The sequence below is a fragment of the Schistocerca piceifrons genome, chromosome 1 (assembly GCF_021461385.2).
Source record: "Schistocerca piceifrons isolate TAMUIC-IGC-003096 chromosome 1, iqSchPice1.1, whole genome shotgun sequence".
Taxonomy (NCBI): Eukaryota; Metazoa; Arthropoda; class Insecta; order Orthoptera; family Acrididae; genus Schistocerca; species Schistocerca piceifrons.
The window spans coordinates 90,650,323-90,668,250 of record NC_060138.1 but is presented as its reverse complement, the minus strand read 5'-3'; positions in this window follow the sequence as shown (position 1 = coordinate 90,668,250).

The following is a 17,928-nucleotide window of genomic DNA, read 5'->3' as shown; positions in this document are numbered from 1 at the left end:
TTTATCTTCTCTCCAATTCTATGCAGTACCTCCTCATTAGTTACGTGATCTATCCATCTAATCTTCAGCATTCTTCTGTAGCACCACATTTCGAAAGCTTCTATTGTCTTCTTGTCCAAACTATTTATCGTCCATGTTTCACTTCCATATATGGCTACACTCCACACAAAGACTTTCAGAAACGACTTCCTGACATTTAAATCTATACTCAATGTTAACAAATTTCTCTTCTTCAGAAACGCTTTCCTTGCCATTGCCAGTCTACATTTTATATCCTCTCTACTTCGACCATCATCAGTTATTTAGCTCCCCAAATAGCAAAACTCCTTTACTACTTTAAGTGTCTCATTTCCTAATCTAATTCCCTCAGCATCACCCGACTTAATTCGACTACATTCCATTATCCTCGTTTTGCTTTTTTTATGTTCATCTTATGTCCTCCTTTCAAGACACTGTCCATTCCGTTCAGCTGGTCTTCCAAGTCCTTTGCCGTCTCTGACAGAATTACAATGTCATTGGCGAACCTCAAAGTTTTTATTTCTTCTCCATGGATTTTAATTCCTACTTCGAATTTTTCTTTTGTTTCCTTTACTGCTTGCTCAATATACAGATTGAATAACATCGGGGATAGGCTACAACCCTGTCTTACTCCTTCCCAACCACTGCTTCCCTTTCATACCCCTCGACTCTTATAACTGCCATCTGGTTTCAGTACAGATTATAAATAGCCTTTCGATCCCTGTATTTTACCCAGGCCACCTTCAGAATTCGAAAGAGAGTATTCCAGTCAACATTGTAAAAAACGTTCTCTAAGTCTACAAATGCTAGAAACGTAGATTTGCCTTTCCTTAATCTATTTTCTAAGATATCTCGTAGGGTCAGTATTGCCTCACGTGTTCCAACATTTTTATGGAATCCAGACTGATCTTCCCCAAGGTCGGCTTCTACCAGTTTTTTCATTCGTCTGTAAAGAATTCGTGTTAGTATTTTACAGCCGTGGCTTATTAAACTGATAGTTCGGTAATTTTCACATCTGTCAACACCTGCTTTCATTGGGATTGGAATTATTATATTCTCCTTGAAGTCTGAAAGTATTTCGCCTGTCTCATTCATCTTGCTCAGCAGATGGTATAGTTTTGTCGGGGCTGGCTCTCCCAAGGCTGTCAGTAGTTCTAATGGAATGTTGTCTACGCCCGGGGCCTTGTTTCGACTTAGGTCTTACTAATCACTCAAAAAGGAGAGCAGAAATTACTCGTATCTTTCCTTATGCATACCATGTATGAATAAATGTAGGTTTATTACATTTGAATTTTGATAACTTCACAAGCACGATATAGGTACAATATTAATTACGAACGTTTCCTTAACACATATCAAGGTCGTTGACCATTGTCTTGGGCATAAATATATACATTACAATTTATGTAATCAATAATACAAAAGCCGACCGTGGTGGCCGAGCGGTTCTAGGCGCTTCAGTCCGGAACCGCGCGACTTCTATGGTCGCAGGTTCGAATCCTGCCTCGGGCATGGATGTGTGTGATGTCCTTAGGTTAGTTAGGTTTAACCCTTTGTTTCCTGACATAAGAAAAAATTTACTTTTTAACATTTTCTTTGCAGAATTTATGCTATTGTGGCCCCAAATGACGGTAGGATTTTTTGTAAAATTTTATTTTATTTTTCACAACGTTTTTCTCTCCTGGTACTTAGAAGTACCGTCAGACTCCATGTACAGAATCACAACATGCGCAGAAAAATGCTCCAATTTTTATAACGTGTACCTTATTCCACATAAATATTAAATATTTTTACATTAGTAAATTAATTAACCGATATATGATATTTCTGAATTTTTTTTTAAATTTCGCATAAATTTATTCTAGAGCAACTTCACAATACATAGTAACTTAGCTATACATTTTTGACAGTATATACATATCACATATTTAGTGATACCTCATGAAATTGTGGGAAACAGTTCTTTTTCTCATTGCAGCACAAATACACTTTACATGTACTACATTGTGAATGTGGTCTGGACTGAATTTTATTTTTCGCACACATTTCGCATCGTCCTCTTTTACAACTGAACACTACAAAATGGTTTCCTCGGTTGCCAAGACGTACATCCTTCGGAACAGAAAAGTTATCCTTCGTTCTCTTTGGGAGAGTTATTTCATCTTTACCAGAGTTTCTCTTTTTGAGATTTGGCACTTGCTGTTCATTCATTAGCCCTAGTGCCACAGCACACCTGAATTCCAGCAGTGGCAGTGCCCCACGTAGATAACTGAAAATGACGAAAGCATTGACAAAAGCAATTTCTATTGCTCCCCAGAAGAGACGGTACCACCATTTCCTTGATCGCTTGTCAAGACCATAAGTTGAATGTAATATGTCTGCATGATCCACACCACCCATGTTCTTATTGTAATCACATACAATAACTGGACATGGTATAGTCATACTAGTTCCATCTTTCTGTTTTCTTGTCACTACGCTCTGTTCAATGCCATGGCAGTTTGACGCAAAATATACTACTTTATTTTCCTTCCATTGAAATACTGTTAGGTCTAAAGATGACTCTATGTGATTTGATTTAGACATTTTTCTTTAGGTAAATTTCCTGGAAAACCTTTCCTGTTTGTTCTAATTGTTCCACAGGCAAATGTATTTACCGATTTCTGTGTGAGAAAAAGTGGACAGAACAACTAGTGAGAGGTAACGCATTGTTGCTACAGTAAAGTGTTCGCACAACCTGACGGTACTAATAAGTCCGCCTTATATTTTCCACTTTATCTCATTCACTTGTAACGTAATGCTTCAAACTATTATAAAAAAACAAAGAAGGTAAGTACGTACAATGGAAAACTCAACGGAAGTTTCAATAAACTGCGCACAATTTCAGGCAACACCATGGAAACAAGCACATACAATCTTCTGTTTTCATAGCAGCGCGCGAAAAACAATTTCAAGCTCTGACCGCCAGAGAGGTCTATGTATTGCACAATAACATCTATGAAACAGTAGAGCAGAGTTACTGTTACGTACCGACAGGCTCTCAGATCACGAAACTGCACCACGAGAAAATAATTAGAGTCAAAACTTACTGGTACTTTTAAGTACCGTCAGGCAACAAAGGGTTAAGTAGTTCTAAGTTCTGGGAGCTGATGACCTCAGATGTTAAGTCCCATAGTGCTCAGAGCCATTTGAACTGTTTGAACCAATAATACAAAAGAAATTACAAGAAACTACAACTCGCTAGCCCAAGCTAGGAAATCCTCATGATATGAAAGGAGGAACCTGCAGTGGATGGAATTCAAGTTCAGAGTCTTCTGGCAAAAAAGCATTGAATATGACAGATTCTGATCATTGGACCTATCTCCACACATACAGGGGCTCGTTTTGCTCACAAAAAATTGCGCTGTCGAATGGGATTACTCTCCTACAAAAAGACTTTTCTTTCGTTAACACTCGGCCGACACCAAAAACCAGTTTATGGGAAAAGGGGTCTGAAACCACGACAAAATCAATAAATAGCAAACTGAAATACTGCTAACAAATATCTGAGAGCAATTACTCAACTAAATAGTTAATGAGTTTTCACAGCTAGAAAAGGGCACGTAGGACCATCACTCAAGTCACATGAACCTGATAATACTACGAAAATTTCATTAAAATCACTTGTTCTGATAAGCTGAATACTTCTTGAACTGGTGCACACTAATTATTGAGCTGGGTAGAAATCACTAAAGTTAACAAACAAAAGTGCTGAAGGCACAAAGACTTGAACCAGAAATAAGCCCGATTCCAAATATACGCAAAAACATTTCTGAGCACGTAACTGAGGTAAGCGAGTGATTCCTAATCAACATTTGATCATCACAAAGCAGCTTATACTTACTTCATAACTACGTGCCAAAGAACAGTGATACTCACGGAATGGCGGTTGACACAGGAGTGTCTTAGAAAACTGTCAACAGTCACCTGTTTTGGAGGGGGGGGGGGCTGCTTTTTAGCATCATGGGGTAGTTTCCATTGCTAAGGCTAGTCAACTGCACGAACGAAAAAGCCGGGGACGCTCTGAATCCATAGCAAGGTACATTACTGGATATCTACGGAAAGTCCTAGTGAAGTTGGTATTATCTTACTCTGAGGAAGCGTAAATTCTCTGACCGCCACCGGCGCATTCAGATTCACACATCCATGCAGTCACATTTTACAGTAATTATTCAAAGAAATGCGGGAGAAGAAAGAGCTTGCTGACATCAAGACGAATTAAAACGTCGCACCAATATATTCTTTTTTCAAGTACTTAATCAGATAACAGAACAGCATTTGTGTGGGATTTTAATAACTTAGCAAGACGTTATGACGGAAAGGAATATGAAAGGCGGCCATAACAACCTTCTTTATTAATACTCAGCTTCTGACGCTGTTCGCGTCCCTTATGTATCCTACCAAGCCTGGTAACAACAACACACAGAAACAACACTAATAAAATCTAGTGTCACAGAGGACCGCAACTCTAATCATTTACATACCCGCCGATGGTGTGTACGTGTAGGAAGTTACATTGGCAATCGACAACGTCTCCTTTGTGACTCATTTTTTTGTCGGGCAGTGTAGATCGCCAACCTTCCGCTAACCGGTGAGACAAGGTTAAAACGCCACCACTTTGATACAAGTGATCCCTACCCAACAATGATCCATAATCCTATTGTACTCCGAAAAATTATAAGATCCGACCATTGGACTGGAAATATACATCGCTAACAATCTCTGTTTGTACCTCAATTGGCTTTTTGCAATTCCCTAAGCAACTTTAGCAAAGAAGGAGGTCTTGGTATAACATTTGCATGTTGCAAAGGGCAGAAAGGTACGCAAAAGTTCTTCGGAAACGGCTCGGTTTTATTAAAAAAATGTCGTAAAGTCCATTTTTACGACCAGTACTTCCTCCAGCCATTAGTTACCTGGTCTATACAAAATTGCTGCTGAAATATAACACAAGCTTCGGTTAAACCATTGTACACTTGACTGTGAAAGTCAAAACTTCCGATTAACTGGTTACTGTCGCTAAATTACGCGCACTTGAGATAAAATAAGAAAGTCTGTCTACGATAGTCTGAACTGCCGATAATAACACTCCGCATCAAAGTCCGCTTGAACCTGCCCTGTTCTGTTCAGGAGGGATAGCAATCGAAATCCTAAATTCCGCGAGTTCAAAGCGACTCCCGAAATTTTGTTACGGCATCTTAGCCAAGCAACGCTACATCTGCAGAATCCTTGGCTTGACCTTCACCGCCGGCCGCAGTGGCCGAGCGGTTCTAGGCGCTACAGTCTGGAGCCGCGTGACCGCTACGGTCGCAGGTTCGAATCCTGCCTCGGGCATGGATGTGTGTGATGTCCTTAGGTTAGTTAGGCTTAAGTAGTTACAAGTTCTAGAGGACTGATGACCTCAGATGTTAAGTCCCATAGTGCTCAGAGCCATTTTGACCTTCACCCACATATTTCACATTGGTTCAGCCCCATCAGCAGCTAATAGGAACACCCTATCTGTGGTGATGTTTGGCGAATTTAGTTTCCGGTAAGTTCCTGGCAAGTCACGAATAGCACATTGAATATCATGTGCAGTCAAAGCATTCCCGAGTGCCACATTACACGCGTTTTTGGGAAAAATCCGTCCATTCGCCCTCTGGCTGTCGATAAAATGAATTTTAGAGGTCCCGTGTAATTTGAAACGTCTTTTGAAAACCCCATTAAAACTCACTTCCGCCTGAATGAGTGTAGCGGTCGGAGGTCAGTAGCAGCAGGCTTCGGTTAAAGCATAATTGCCCTTTTTACACGTTATATAATTAGCGTGGCATAGTCAGAAGATAATCCGGTTCAGTCTGAAGTCGTTGCTACAGCAGATAAATGATAAACATAGCGGCCAATGTGTGGAGGTCGCGAAATGTTTTGGCGCCAAGCCACGCACTTGAACTTGACCTCATCTGCGTATGGTAAACACACATGCAGCAGAAAACTGACGCAGTGGAACATCATCCATTTTCAATTTTGCTAGAATCTTTACAGAATCAATTGAATCGTGTAGCGGAGGTGGCTACACTAGAAATTCTGATAGACTCCAAGTTATAAATGTTTTACAGCGAGACGAACAGAGAACCTCTATTTGTAAGGGATTATCAGGAATTATCAGAAAGTTCCCGTTTCAGGGTGTTGGTGCAGCGTATGTGCAACGTAGCGCGACCCCGACGCTTGTATACAAGCATCGACGTGTAGGTGAGGGATTAGTATAGCATTCGTGTCCTTCCGACGTGTGTGCTGTAAATACGGAAACGTGAACTATGGCGACATTACCACTCAATGCGTTCAAAAGGATGTAAAAGGTCGAACATTGGTAGACATCTATTGGAGAATGAAGACTGTGTATGGTTCAGCATGTCTGTCGTAAACTCCGAAATAGCCTTACAACTATATCTAAGCACATCTTCTCTCCACACGTGGGTTGTGATCTAAGAGGAAACCGATTATTATATGGCTATCAGCTTCAATTTTAATTATTTCCTCATCACCTCATGAGATAGATGACCGGAAACTGTGTACTCGTTGTAAGAATGTACTTGCTCAAGAAATTTAAGTACATATGGATGAACCATACAAGATTATAGTATTTATTTTATTAGCCAAGGTGTCTTCACATTCACCTATCTTGCACTTATATTTGTTTGCCCACCTTCCCTGGTATGTCAAATCCTCTTCAACTGAGCTACCTATTGTGGTATTCAGTACTGCAGTATTTTCAGCTTTCGAAAACTTCAGATGCGTCTCATCATTCCTCGGTACTTCAGAACTCCACTTCTATCCATATTGCTTACATTGCTTCTTCGGGATGATTTTCTTAAACTTCAGTCTACTCTTCATTGTTACTAAATTGGGATCTGAGTCTATATCTGCTTCTTACAATCCAGTATCTGATTTCGAAACCTCTGCCTGTTACTAGTCGCAACTTACTGCAGAAATTGATTAGTGGTTATCCTTTCTCATTCCTACTACTAAGCCCATATTCCCCCGTAATTCTATTCTTTATCTTTCCTCATTCCAATCACCCATGACTGTTAGCGTTTCATCTCCCTTTACATGCTGAATTAGATGTTCAGTATCGTCTAGCTCTTCATCTTTTGCTTGTAACACTGTGTAGTATTCATCACTAGTTCGACGTAAATTTTATGTAACTTTTGCTCGATTACCACAGTCATCAGAGATATTAAATCGCTGATACCGACCCGTATCCGAGCGCTTGTTTTACTGCTAGATCTTGTTGATACACTCTCTTGACTAGACTTTCTGGCAATCAGTATGTAATTTTGGCTGCTGTCGTAATTCAGCATATTATTCTATACAGGACGCGGCGCTTAAATCCGGACAAATGAAGCTTTTGTTTAGATGCAATTTTTTTAAAACAAAATGCAAATGCAAATGAAAATCCTTTTAGATATAAATAGTGGTATCTTTCAAGAGTAACACTACTCGACGTAACCCTCTTCAGACGCAATGACCGCTTCCAATCTTGTCCTAAAGCGATCTCATGCACTCTTTACATCAGCGCTGTCCAGATTAGCTAATGCTGCTTCGATAGCGGTACGCAGAGATGCGACTTTAGGATGACTCGTCTTACTGCTAACTCTTTCAACTACGCTCTGAACATAGTAGTCGAGGGGATTCAAATCCGGGCTATCCAGGGGCAAGAACTCCTTTGACTAGAGCATGTCAACATTATCTGAGACCAGTTTTGGACTAAATGGCTCGTGTGAGGAGGTCCTTCTCTGCCATCCCACGCATTGTTCGCTCGCTGACATTCAATAATGATGCGTTTCCTCAGCGAATGCCCCGGGTCCTTCGAAATCAGCCCCTGAGTCTTTTCGATGACTGCCGCAGTTCATGACACGCGTTTTCTCGAATGAGGTTTCCTCGTCGGGTTAGAGGAACCTTCCCCAGACTCTCCGATGCATTATACTTGGCCACAATATCGTAAACAGTTGTTCTCGACTACCCGAAGAATCGAACTATTTCAGTGAGCGAACGCCCAGCACGAAGACTTTCAGTAATCGCGGCTCTTCAGTTGTCCTCCACAGTTGTCCGTACAGTCGGCCATTTTGGAGTTCAACTGTTTAGTAGATACCTATGGCTTTCAAGGACGCCAATCGCGACCTTCAGCGGAACTACGACGTGGCGGGAAATTCAAATTGAAATTTGTCTGGCTGGGCTCTGAGCACTATAGGACTTAACAGCTGAGGTCATCAGTCCCCTAGAACTTAGAACTACTTAAACCTAACTAACCTAACGACATCACACACATCCACGCTCGAGGCAGGATTCGAACCTGCGACCGTCGCAGTCGCGCGGTTCCGGACTGCAGCGCCTAGAATAGCTCGGCCACCGCGGCCGGCGAAATTTGTCTGGATTTAAGCGCTACGCCCTGTACCGTTGAATGGACTGCCGACTCATGGCCTGTGTTCTGTAACCACAGCACGACGAAGAATAATTGCTACGAAATAACGTAAGACTTAAAGACTTGTCACTCATTTATAATGCATAATATATAACCCATTTTCACTAATCTATTTTCTGTTTAAGGGGGGGTAGGCCGTCAAACGGGCCGACTTGGAGCAGGAGAGGCACCACAGGCCATTTTAATTTCCACTGTCTATACTTTTGCAAATAAATTCATAAAACTTTGTCAGCATGGCCAGGAAGGATTCAGAATTCACACTCATAGCAGTGGAAGTTCGAAAACATAACGTGGTAATTTTTTTTACATGTAAAATTTCATCATTTTTTCACTTACTGATGGCAGCATTTGTTGCTATAGGTACACTTTTCTTTATAAGTAAGAGAATTTTGGACAGCATACAAACCATACTTAAAGGTGTATGAAACAATAGAATATTCCAAATCTATTAAAAACTGTGGTAAAAATTGAGGTAATTAACTATAAAATTTGTTTTTTTTTTCCAAACATGAAGTTTAAAATACAACAGATCATTCGTTTTTTCATAAATTAAATAAATTCTAGAGTATGGTAAGTATGGTATGTATGCTGTGCAAAATTCATCGAAGAATCTCTGTAGCTTAGAGAGGTGTACCTATAGCAACAAATGGAGCCATTAGTAAGTGAAAAAATGATGAAATTTCACACGTAAAAAAATTATTTTGTTATGTTTTCGAACTTCTACTGCAATGAGTATGAATCCTGAATCCTTCTTGGTGATGCTGACAAAGTTTTATGAATTTAATTGTAAAAGTATAGACACTGGAAATTAAAATGTCCTGTGATGCCTCTCCTGCTTCAAGTCGGCTCGTTTGACGTCCTACCCCCCTTAGAGAAATGTAACACGTGGCGTCAGTAATCGCTGATGTCTCACGCTGCTGCGAGGGAGATAGGGTACAGTCATTCTTGCACTGCAGCGTAAACGAGTAAGCTCTAGCATGCAGTCTGTTTAATTAAACTAAAACAGTCGGATAAAAACTGTTGGTGTCTTCACTCCGAACGCGCTACTCTATCCTGTAAGAGCCTCTTCGTATCCAAATAACTACAGCAACATACATCCTATTGAATACGCTTACCGTATCCATCTCTTGGTCTCCCTCTTCTATTTTTACCATCCACACTTCCCTCCAGCACTAAATTGGTGGTTCCTCGATATCTGCCGGCCGCTGTGAGCGAGCGGTTCTAGGCGCTTCAGTACGGAACCGCGCTGCTGCTACGGTCGCAGGTTCGAAACCTGTCTCGGGCATGAATTTGTGTAATGTCCTTAGGTTAGTTACGTTTAAGTAGTTCTAAGTCTAGGGGACTGATGACCTCAGATGTGAAGTCCCATAGTGCTTGGAGCCATTTGAACCATTTTGAACTTCGATATCTCAGAATGTCCTGTCAACCGATCCCTTCTTTTAGTCAGCTTGTTCCACATACTTCTTTTCTCCCCAATTCTATTCAGTTCCTCCTCGTTAGTTACGTGATCTACCCATCTAATCATCAGCATTCTTCTGTAGGACCATATTTCAAAGGCTTTTATTCTCCTCTTGTCTAAACTGTTTATCGTCCGTGTTTCACTTCTGTACATGGCTACACTCTAGGCAAACACCTTCAGAAAAGACTTCCTAACACGTAAGTCTACATTCGATGGTATCAAATCTATCTACTAATAAACACTTTTCTCGCCATTCCCAGTCTACATTTGATATTATCTCTACAACGGCCGTCGTCAGTTATTTTACAGACCAAATAGCAAAACTCATATATTACTTTAAGTGTCTCGTTTCCTATTCCAATGCCCTCACAATCAACTGATTTAATTCAACTACACTCCATTACCATTGTTTTGCTTTTGCTGGTGTTCATTTTACATATGTCTTTCAAGATGCTGTCCATTCCGTTCAACTGCTCTTCCAAGTCCTTTGCTGACAGAATTATAATGTCTTCGGCAAACCTCAAAGTTATTATTTCTTCTCCTCGTGCTTTAATTCCTACGCCAGATTTTTCTTTGGTTTTCTTTATTACTTGCTCAGTGTACAGCTTGAATGTCATTGAGGATAGGCTATAAACCAGTCTCACTCCCTTCTCGACCAGCGCTTCCCTTTCATTCCCCTCAACTCTTATGACTGTCGTCTGGGTGCTGTATAAGTTGCAAATAGCCTTTCGCTCCCTGTATATTTTATCCCTGCTGCCTTCAGGATTTCAAAGAGCACTTAAATGTGAATTGCAGAGTAGACATGTGGATGTAGATGTAGTCAACACCACCAAAAGTTTTCTCTAGGACTACAGACGCTATAAATGCAGGTTTGCCTCTCTTTAACCTATCTTCTAAGATAAGTTGTAGGGTCAGTAGTGCCTTGCGTGTTCCTACATTTCTCTAAAATTTAAACTGATCTTCCACAAGATCGCCTTCTACCAGTTTTTCCATTCTTCTGTAAAGAATTGGTGGTAGTGTTTTGCAACCACGACTTATTAAACTGATAGTTCGGTGATTTTCACACCTGGCAGCAACTTCTTTCTTTGAAATTGCAGTTATTACATTCTTCTTGAAGTCTGAGGGTATTTCGCTCGTCTCATACATCTTGCACACCAGATGGAAAGTTGTCAAATTATTCTCGCACTATCGTCTCTCTCATCTCATCTAAATTCTCTTCCATTTTTATAATATTGCCTTCAGGTTCTTCTCCCTTGTATAGACCCTCTATATATTCCTGAAATGTCTGTACATGGGATGGAAAAAGGATAGGAGACGTGGAAGGGCGAACCCAGGCTAAGAATTTCATTTTCCCTTAAGAAATTACAAATTTATTTTAAAATATGCCAACAATCAGAAAGATAGTTAAAATCAAAATCTTTTCTTGCACCTGATATACACTGAAACGCCAAAGAAACTGGTATAGGCACGCGTATTGAAATACAGAGAAATGTAAACAGGCAGAATACGGTGCTGCGGTCGGCAACGCCTACATAAGGCAACAAGTGTCTGGCACAGTTGTTGGATCGGTTACTGCTGCTAAAATTGCAGGTTATCAAGATTTAAATGAGTTTGAACATCGTGTTATAGTCGGCGCCCGACCAATGGGACACAGCATCTCCAAGGTAGCGATGAAGTGGGGATATTCCGTACGACCATTTCAAGAGAGTACCGTGAATATCCGGAATCCGGTAAAACATGATATCTCCGACATCGCTGCTGCCGCGAAAACATCCTGCAAGAGCGGGGCCAACGACGACTGAAGAGAATCGTTCAACGTGACAGGAAACATCCCCCAGGCTGTGGCTAAACCATGTCTCAGCAGTATCCTTTCTTTCAGGAGTGCTAGTTCTGCAAGGTTCACAGGAGAGCTTCTGTAAAGTTTGGAAGGTAGGAGACGAGATACTGGCAGAAGTAAAGCTGTGAGTACCGGGCGTGAGTTGTGCTTCGGTAGCTCAGATGGTAGAGCACTTGTCCGCGAAAGGCAAAGGTCCCGAGTTCGAGTCTCGGTCGGGCACACAGTTTTAATCTGCCAGGAAGTTTCATATCAGCGCACACTCCGCTGCAGAGTGAATATCTCATTCTGGAAACATCCCCCAGGCTGTGGCTAAGCCATGTCTCCGCAGTATCCTTTCTTTCAGGAGTGCTAGTTCTGCAAGGTTCACAGGAGAGCTTCTGTAAAGTTTGGAAGGTAGGAGACGAGATACTGGCAGAAGTAAAGCTGTGAGTACCGGGCGTGAGTCGTGCTTAGGTAGCTCAGATGGTAGAGCACTTGCCCCCGAAAGGCAAAGGTCCCGAGTTCGAGTCTCAGTCGGGCACACAGTTTTAATCTGCCAGGAAGTTTCATATCAGCGCACACTCCGCTGCAGAGTGAAAATCTCATTCTGGAAACATCCCCCAGGCTGTGGCTAAGCCATGTTTCCGCAGTATCCTTTCTTTCAGGAGTGCTAGTTCTGCAAGGTTCGCAGGAGAGCTTCTGTAAAGTTTGGAAGGTAGGAGACGAGATACTGGCAGAAGTAAAGCTGTGAGTACCGGGCGTGAGTCGTGCTTCGGTAGCTCAGATGGTAGAGCACTTGCCCGCAAAAGGCAAAGGTCCCGAGTTCGAGTCTCGGTCGGGCACACAGATTTAATCTGCCAGGAAGTTTCATATCAGCACACACTCCGCTGCAGAGTGAATATCTCATTCTGGAAACATCCCCCAGGCTGTGGCTAAGCCATGTTTCCGCAGTATCCTTTCTTTCAGGAGTGCTAGTTCTGCAAGGTTCGTAGGAGAGCTTCTGTAAAGTTTGGAAGGTAGGAGACGAGATACTGGCAGAAGTAAAGCTGTGAGGACGGGGCGTGAGTCGTGCTTCGGTAGCTCAGACAGTAGAGCACTTGCCCGCGAAAGGCAAAGGTCCCGAGTTCGTGTCTCGGTCGGGCACACAGTTTTAATCTGCCAGGAAGTTTCATATCAGCGCACACTCCACTGCAGAGTGAAAATCTCATTCAGGAGTACAACCCTTCTGCAAATTGCTGCAGATTTCAATGCTGGGCCATCAACAAGTGTCAGCGTGCGAACCATTCAACGAAACATCATCGATATGGCCTTTCGGTGTAGAAGGCCCACTCGCGTAACCTTGATGACTCCACGACACAAAGCTTTACGCCTCGCCTGGGCCCGTCAACAACGACATTGGACTGTTGATGACTGGGAACAGGTTTCCTGGTCGGACGATTCTTGTTTCAAATTGTATCGAGCGGGCGGACATTTACGCGTATGGAGACTACCTCATGAATCCGTGGACCCTGCATGTCAGTAGCGGACGGTTCAAGCTAGTGGAGGCTCTATAATGGCGTCGGGCGTATGTAGTTGGAGTGATATGCGACCCTGTTGCGTCTAGATACGACTCTGACAGGTGACTCGTACGTAAGCATCCTGTCTGATCATCTGCATCTACTCATGTCCATTGTGTATATCGACGGCCTTGGGCAATTCCAGCAAGAAAATGCGACACCCCACGTGCCCAGGATTGCTACAGAGTGGCTCCAGGAACTCTCTTCTGAGTTTAAACACTTCCGCTGGCCACCAAATTCCCCAGACATTAACATTATTGAGCATATCTGGGATGCCTTGCAACGTGCTGTTCAGAAGAGATCTCCACCTTCTTAAACTCTTACAGATTTATGGACAGCTCTGCAGGATTCATGGTGTCAATTCCCTCCAGCACTACTTCAGACATAAGTCGAGTCCACGGCACGTCGTGTTGTGCCGTTTCTGCGTGTTCGCGGGGGTCCTACACGATATTAGGCAAGGGTACCAGATTCTGTTGCTCTTCAGTGTATAATAATGGACAGATCTCTTAAATAAACAGCCTTCAAGACAAGAGAAATATCAATTTAAACCACAAGCTTTACTTACACAAGAAAATTTAAAAGAGAGAAAGAATAATTGAAATAACTACTGTTCACCACAATAAGTACGCCGATGTCACCCTTACCCCCAGGGCCACTCTTAAAACTCTGCAGACAGGTTAAAGTCACCCAAAATTTTAATCAGTCCTAAGGGCTTAAATAAATCCCACACAAGTATAAGAACAGAATTAAATAAAGGTTCCTAAATTAAATTCCAAAACAACCAAGAACAAGGACCAATCCTACGAGAAAGAGGGCAAATTTACAATTTTAAGTCTGGTAATTTTGCAAAGAGTTACAAGAAGTGTGTAACCAAGTTAGGCCAAGCTGACTATCAAGGGCAGTGAACTGCAGATGGAATTTAAACATTCAAAAACTTAAATACAGTAAATGTTCGTTAATTGAAGTACAGAAAGTAGATTCTTAGGTTCGTTACGTTAGATCACAACACAGGGCCAACTCGAAAAGGCAGTTACTTAAAACCACCCATCAAACAGAATATCCGGAAAACTTAACTTGTTTAGCAGCTTCAGCTGGAATCAAAACTCCAGCCAATGGCCAATGGATTCGCCGTCCGGGTACTTGCACAGGCGTGCAAATTATAGTGTCACGTCTTAGAAGCCAAGGCTGTCAAGAAACAGCATACAGATTACGACGCTAAAAGTCAGAAGCTCCGGCAATATGATGTTCAGGTCTTTCAAGACGTAATAAAGCCCTTAAAGTAACATAAGGTTCGCTAAGCAATTATTAACTCTAAGTTAAATGAATGTTGATTAAACCTTTTAGCCGGCCAGAGTGGCCGAGCGGTTCTAGGTGCTTCAGTTTGGAACCGCGCAACCGCTACGGCGCAGGTTCGAATCCTGCCTCGGGCATGGATGTGTGTGATGGCCTTAGGTTAGTTAGGTTTAAGTAGTTCTAAGTTCTAGGGAACTGATGACCAAAGAAGTTAAGTCCCATAGTGCTCAGAGCCATTTGAACCATTTTTGATGAGTACTTGAAATTCCTTAATGTTGGTACATGGAATGCTGAATGCTTGTCTCTTGAAAGATTTTCGCTTTCTAGCGAATTTACTATCACCTATATAGAGGAGGCTACCAATCCTTGATGTTAATTACATATTCAAGGCCTACCATAGTAACCATGTACTTCCTGAGGAGTCTTGACTTTACTACTATTTCACATACTTCTTTTGGAAGATAAATTAGATCGTGCTCTGACAAAAGCCTCTTCACAGCTCCAAAATCCTGGTCACTGGAGAGAAAAGAATGTCCTTTCTGGAGAAAGAAGCGCTGGATTTTATCAAAACGCTGTGTTTTTACAAGAGCCATTAAAAATCTGACAGACCAGGTGCCCCTACGACACTTCTTATACACGCATAAATAGAAATAACTAAGCGAATCAGGCAAAGTTACACTCGCGGCTGCAAATGGGTTACAGTAATTGCAAGAAAACCTCATATTTCAAACCACAGGCGAGGTTCACTGAGGGAATAAACACAATTCTCGCCATAATTTCTTTAGTATTCCATACGCCATCATTCAGAGCACTATTCCGTCCGTCAACATCCAAATTGCACATGGCGAAAACATTCCAAAAGGCAAATTGCTGGCGCACTCTCTCTCCAAAACCCGGAAATCAGCCTCAGTGGATGATATCGTACATACGGCTCTGAATACAGAACCGAGCGAGGTGGCGCAGTGGCTAGCACACTGGACTCGCATTCGGGAGGACGACGGTTCAATCCCGCGTCCGGCCATCCTGATTTGGGTTTTCCGTGATTTCCCTAAATCGCTCCATGCAAATGCCAGGATGGTTCCTTTGAAAGGGCACGGCCGACATCCTTCCCCGTCCTTCCCTAATCCGATGAGACCGATGACCTCGCTGTCTGGTCTCCTCCCCCAAACAACCCCCAAAACAACCCCAGAATACAGCAAGAGGCCCCAACGGCCACCGTGTCAGCAGACTGGTCCCTCAGCCCGTACCTGCTGCTGCCTCGTACCGACACCAACTCGAAAACCGCAGCACCTGCTTTGCCTTCTTTGCTTAGGACTGGTTGCCATGTGAGCTCTTGATATTCATACAACTGCTTCTCTTTTCTCCAAAGGCCTTTTTCATCTTCCTGTAGGCAGGTATCTGTCTTTTCCCTAGTGAAATATGCTTCTAAATCCTTACATAATTTTTCCTCTAGCCAGCCCCATTTAGCCATTTTGCACTAACCGTTAATCTCATTTATTAGACATTTGTATTCCCTTTCGCCTGCTTCCATTACTCCATTTTTATATTTTCTGGATGAGGAGGAGGAGGAGGAGGAGATTGGTGTTTGACGTCCCGCGGACAATGAGGTCATTAGAGATGGAGCTCGGATTACTGAAGAACGGAGAAGGAAAGCGGCGTGCTCTTTCGAAGCAACCATCTGGGAATTTGCCTTAAAGAATTAAGGAAAATCAGGGAAAATCGGAATCAGGATGACTGGACACGGGTTTGATAAGTCGTCCTCCCGAATATGTTTTATATTTTCTTCTTTCATCGATTAAATTCAATAGCTCTTGTTGTCGTGTCCTGACATATGTGGGAGAGAGAAAAATGGGTTGCTGGTCAGTCTACGCTCCAGAGCGGAACAGAGCAAAAGGCAGAAGGACAATTCACAGTGAAGGCATTTAATTGTTTTCTTCTATCTGAGCCAACACTAGTACAGGCATTTAGTAGAAATTCAGGTGGTGAGACTCGATAGGGAAATCGTTGTGGAGACTGTCTCACAAACACGGTTTTGAAATAGTTGTTTATTCCATACGGGACTAACTAATACACTGGAGGCTAGTTCTAGGGTTAGAAAAAGCATGAATAACACTGTTACAACAGAAGCCAGTGCAGAAGTCCCAGGAGTAGATGCTAGCCACAGTAGCAAACACTAGCAGCATCTTAAGGCAACAACTTAGTTGCAAAACAAAACATACTGAATGTGACACTGTTCACTGAGGCACTCCAAGTGAGAGAGAGCAGACTTACGCGGAGCTGGACCGAGGCTGGAGTCGACGGACGCGGATTCGGCGCCCAGATCGTCTGACTGAGAACTCTGTCAAAATGCGGAAACTAGGGGTTTTAAAGAGTCGCGTGGGGGCACTGTTTTTCCCACTTAAAGCCACCCAGCCAATCCGGTTGGTCTCTTGCAGGCGCCTGCCAATCACGGTTCAGTTAGGTCCCCTCTACTGCTCCTAAGGCGGGGATGTTAATGCAGTTGCAATAACTAAGTCCGTATTTGGTATCAACATTCTTCAGCTGAAAGCTAAACGTAACTGCTCCGCCAAATAAGGCTTGCAACATTATTGTTATACGCCTCCTTTCTCACAGCTTCAAGATAACACTACAGTAGCGAGGAATAATCAATATATTACACTGTGTCATCCAAGGATTCTACTAGCTCTAGGCAACAGTTGCCAAGAACAGCGAAAAGAAATACAGCAGAAGACGAATGGGTAAGAGATGAAACACTGAAGGCAACATTGGATCAAATAGGTAAAAAACCTGTTTGATCCAATGTTGCCTTCAGTGTTTCATCTCTTACCCATTCGTCTTCTGCTGTATTTCTTTTCGCTGTTCTTGGCAACTGTTTCCTTATCCTCCCTCTGAAACTCTCAACAACCTCTGGTTCCTACCTTATTGCAATTTCTTCAGATCTGCTCTACAGTTCATAACCAATAAATTATGGTGATAGCCCACATATGCCCCTGGAAATGTCGTACAATTTAAAATCTGGTTCCGAAATCTCTGTCGTACCAGCATATGTATAACCCATCTGAAATCTTCCGGTGTCTCCAGGTCTCTTCCACGTAAATATTAAACATAAAACTACACTCCTGGAAATGGAAAAAAGAACACATTGATACCGGTGTGTCAGACCCACCATACTTGCTCCGGACACTGCGAGAGGGCTGTACAAGCAATGATCACACGCACGGCACAGCGGACACACCAGGAACCGCGGTGTTGGCCGTCGAATCGCGCTAGCTGCGCAGCATTTGTGCACCGCCGC